Genomic DNA, 5,027 nt, shown 5'->3' with positions numbered 1-5,027 from the left:
CTGGACGATTTCATGCATCGGCCCCCATATTTCACTGTCCATCATCCCACATACTTGGGATTCCAAAAAAAAAATTTACTGGACGATTTCATGCATCGGCCCCCATATTTTACTGTCCATCATCCCACATACTTGGAAAATACTTCTTGAGATGCTGGTCATTGACAGCCACTGGGAACTTCACACCGTTCAGCTCCTCGAGCATGTATGCATTACCCTTTAAAACTTGGTCGACCCTGTACGACCCGTGCCAATTTGGAGATCATTTACCATACGCTGCATCCTTAGTCCCCAATGGCAATACAGCTTCCCATACCAGATCACCAGCGTGGAACTCCTTTGGTCTCACCTTCTTATTATATGCGCGAGCTACCTTGGCTTTGTTCTCTTTAGTTTTCTCAAGCGACCACAGTCTAAGTTCCGTTACATCTTCAATGCTATCACTCATCAGGGCTGCATATTCTTCAGTTGTTAAATCATTCTGAAACGTAACACGTCTCGACCCAGCCGTGATTTCCCAGGCCAATATGGCTTCTTGTCCATAGACCAGATGATATGGCGAGGTTTTTATCGCTCCATGACAGGACATGCGATAAGCCCACAAAGCCTCTGACAATACCTCGTGCCAACGTCTAGGGTGCTCGTCGATTTTCCTCTTAATCAGCTTGATAAGGCTCTTGTTGGACGCTTCAGCTTGCCCATTTGCTTGAGCCTAGTATGGAGACGATCGGATCAACTTAATTCCCATGTCCTCGCAGAACTTTCTGAACTCGTGAGAAACAAAGACCGAACCTCCATCGGTCGTGATAGTCTGGGGAATCCCGAATCTATGAATGACATGTTCTTTCACGAAATCGATAACATCTTTCGATGCCACTGACTTCATAGGGACGGCCTCCACCCATTTAGTGAAATAATCTGTAATGGCCAGAACCCACACATGGCCTTTTCTCGATGGAGGATTGATTTTGCTGATCATATCCATGCCCCAACCTCGAAATGGCCAAGGCTTGATGATGGGGTTGATTGCTGATGCGGGTACCATCTGAATGCTCCCAAACTTCTGACATGCTTGACACCCTTTATAGTACTTAAAACAGTCCTCAAGCATGGTGGGCCAATAAAACCCTGATCGCCTGATCAACCATTTCATCTTATGAGCCGATTGGTGAGTTCCACAGGCGCCTTCGTGTACCTCGTGTAAGAGCCGTTTTGATTCGGCTGGTCCCAGACATCTGAGAAGTAACCCTTCCAAAGTCCTGTAGAACATGTCATCCCCAATAAGGACATACTTCATGGCCTTGTATCTTATCCGTTTAGGTGCCCCCCGAGCCGAATCTTTCAGGTAATTGAAGATATCGGCTCTCCGATCATCCGGCTCCGAGAACCGCACCTGAACATCGGCTCCATCTGCTACGTCCTTGTAGCCTGACGCCATCTGTGCGAGATCGTTTGCCTCGGTATTTTGCGACCTTGGGATCCAATTGAAGTTTATGTACTTAAATTGTGCCATCAGCTCACGGCATTGCATCCATAATGGGAAGAGCGACTCGCTCTCACATTTGTATTCCTCCGTGAGTTGGGAAATCACCAATTTTGAGTCTCCAAAAATTTCCACTGCCTCTGCCCCGGCTTCCAATAGCAACTCCATCCCCTTGCATATTGCTTCATACTCAGCGACATTGTTGGTGCAAGGGGTAGGTAGCCTGATGGAGAAGGAATATGTTGCCCCCCGGCGACACGAGTAGAATGCCGATGCCGCAACCATCATCACAAACCGATCCATCGAAAAACATGGCCCATGCACGCACGAGACGGTGCTGCTATATCGGTGTTGATTCGTTCAGCAATAAGATCGGCCAATGCCTGTCCCTTGATCGCTTTCGCGAGGCTGATACCGGATATCAAATTCCGATAATGCAAACATCCACTTACCGAGTCGGCCTTTCAACACAGGAGCCGACAGCATATGTTTGATGACATCTGATTTGCATATGACGACAATCTCCGCTGACAGCAAGATGTGATGAATCTTGGTGCAGGTAAAAAATAGGCAGAGGCACAACTTCTCGATCTCGGGGTACCTAGTTTACGCATCCAACATCCTTCTGCTGAGGTAGAAAACGACTCTCTCCAGACCATCATAAACTTGCACCACCACTGAGGCGATGGAAGTGTTAGCTACTGACAAGTAAATATAGAATGGCCTGTCTTGCTGGGGCGGCACCAACACAGGTGGCTTCGTTAGATACTCTTTAATCTCGTCAAACGCTCGCTGTTGCTCTGCCTCAGACGAAACTCCTCATCAGATTTAATTTTTACCAATCCCATGAACGACTCAATTCGTCCTGACAGGTTGGAGATGAACCTTCTGACGAAGTTGATTTTGCCGATCAGACACTGGAGTTCCTTCTTCGTGGTAGGTGGCTTCATTGTTCGCACTTGCCTCTCGACTTTTCGGGCCGATCTCAATTCCGCGTTCATGAACCAAGAAACCCAAGAATTGACCGGCCGTTACACCAAAAGCACACTTCTTTGGATTCATTCGTAGCCCGAATTTTCTAGTTCGGTCCAGGACGTGTCGCAAATCCTCCAAGTGTCCTTCCACTGAAACAGACTTGACTACCACATCATCAATGTAAATCTCCACCAACTTGCCGATCAGATCATAAATGATGTAATTCATGGCTCTTTGGTATGTTGTGCCGGTATTTTTCAGTCCAAATGTCATGACTACATATTCAAACAAGCCCACCGATCCTGGTACTCTGAATGCAGTCTTGTGTATATCTTCTGGAGCCATAAAAATTTGGTTGTAACCGGCATTGCCATCCATGAAACTTAAAACCTTATGACCAGCAGCTGCATTGATCAATGTCTCTGCTACCGGCATTGGATACTCATCCTTTGGAGTGGCTATATTGAGATCCCGAAAATCTATGGCGACGCGTCATCGGCCATCCTTTTTCTCCACAGGTACGATACTAGAAATCCACTCAGCATACCTGCATGGCCTGATGAACCCAGCGTTCAACATTTTCTCGATCTCTTTCTTGACTTCTTCTAAAATTTCGGCCTTCATCTGTCGTGCTCTCTGCTGGAACGGCCGAAATCCTTTCTTCAGAGGGAGCCGATGCTCAATGATGCTCCTGTCTAAACCGGGCATCTCTGTGTAATCCCAGGCAAAACAATCTGGGTATTCCTTCAACAAAGCTATCATCGGGCCCCTCAGATGCGGATCTAACTTTTTGCTGATAAATGTTGGTTGTGGCTTATCCCCAGGACCAATGTCAATCTCTTCTAGCTCATCAGCCGATGTAAACCCATATCCTAGCTTTCCGTCGCCCGCTAGATCGATGTTGAACACATGCAAAACATATGGTGAGGATAATTTGGGCCGATTGCTGGAATCGGCCTCCTTTTCGGTTGCATTGCTCAATGAAGGTTTACAACTTATTTGTGCTCTACTACGGGAGGGAGTCTCCCCACGACGACTACGTTACATGCTTGAGGTGAGATCATTGCTTTTTATTTTTTGGGGCCGATCGCAGGGATCGGTCTTGCCACGTACGTCCATTGACTTTGGTCTTGCTACTCTGTCAGGCCGGTGGATAAGACCATCCTCACCCCGTTTTTTGTAGCTTCGATGCGCTCACAGCCGTCCAAACTGACACCAGAGATCGGCTCTTGGTCATCTGCGTCCCAAATATTCATGCCAGCTGTCGAGATCTCGATCGAATCATCTACATGAACGACCTCCACTTCATCTCCATCCCACTGTATCAGGCATTGGTGCATTGTGGATGGAATGCAGCAGTTGGCGTGAATCCAATCCCTCCCTAGAAGGACAACGTAGGTGCTTTTGCTGTCGACAATGAAGAATGACGTAGGGATGGTTTTTCGGCCCACGGTTAGGTCCACGTTCAGAACGCCTTGCGCTTCTGATGCTTGGCCGTTGAAGTCGCTTAGTGTGACGTTGGTTTTGATCAGATCTTCGTTAGAGCGTCCCAAACGCCGTAGCATGGAGTATGGCACTATATTGACTGCTGCTCCCGTGTCGACCAACATCTTGCCGACAGGCTGCCCGTTGATATATCCTCTTAGGTACAGGGCCTTCAGATGTTTGTAGCTCTTTTCTCGTGGCTTTTCAAAGATAACTGGTCGTGGGCCGCAGTCAAACTGAGCTACTGGCACTTCTTCGGTTCTTGGAGCACAAAACTCCGACGGAAGTATGAACACCATGTTTGTGCCAGCCGATGCCTTCGCATCGGCTTTTGTTTGTTTGGGGCGCCATTCTTTCTTCTGTGGACGCATCTCCGTCTCCAAAGTTTGCTGAATTTTCACGGCCAGATCGGGCCGCGCTTTCCTCAACGTGTACAGGTACTGCGCCTCGGCTTCCTCCAAGCTACGTAGGCGCTGCACCCTACGCTTTTGGGAGTGACTGAGTCCATCAGGGCACCACCTTGGCCGGTGGTATCTATCTTCTTCATCTTCTGACTCCTCGAAATCTTCCACTCGAGATGACTCAGCTTGCCTGTTCTGGGATGGGAGAGGCCCTAGACGCTTGAACACTGAAACCTCACTTGTGCCCTTCTTCTGCTGTCTACACTCCGGGCAGTTGTCGATTGTAGGCAATCGGCTCATTCCTGAATCCCAGCAATGCTTGAAGAAAGGACAATCCCAGTGTATGTCCATGTCTTCCTGCTCTCTTGACTTCCCCTTAGCGCGGCGTTCATAACCTTCGTCATCTCTATCATACCGACGATTTTTCTGTTGTCTACACCAGACCGATGATATCTTTCATCATCTGTGTCGTACCGCCAGCGTCGGTCGTACTGATGCTCATATTTGTTAAGGAGATGCGCGGAGAGTGGTCGTTGATACCGCACGTTTCTCACTTGTTCCTCGGTGATATACCGTCTATCCTCATATCGGGGCCGGTCGCGTGGGCCGGCCTCCTTCTTTTCCTTGCCACGGGAGTGACCGATTTCTTCTTTATCGCTGCCATGGTGGTGTACAGGCCCTGC

This window comes from Lolium rigidum, chromosome 1, assembly GCF_022539505.1.
Source record: "Lolium rigidum isolate FL_2022 chromosome 1, APGP_CSIRO_Lrig_0.1, whole genome shotgun sequence".
NCBI lineage: Eukaryota > Viridiplantae > Streptophyta > Magnoliopsida > Poales > Poaceae > Lolium > Lolium rigidum.
This window is presented reverse-complemented; position numbering follows the sequence as displayed.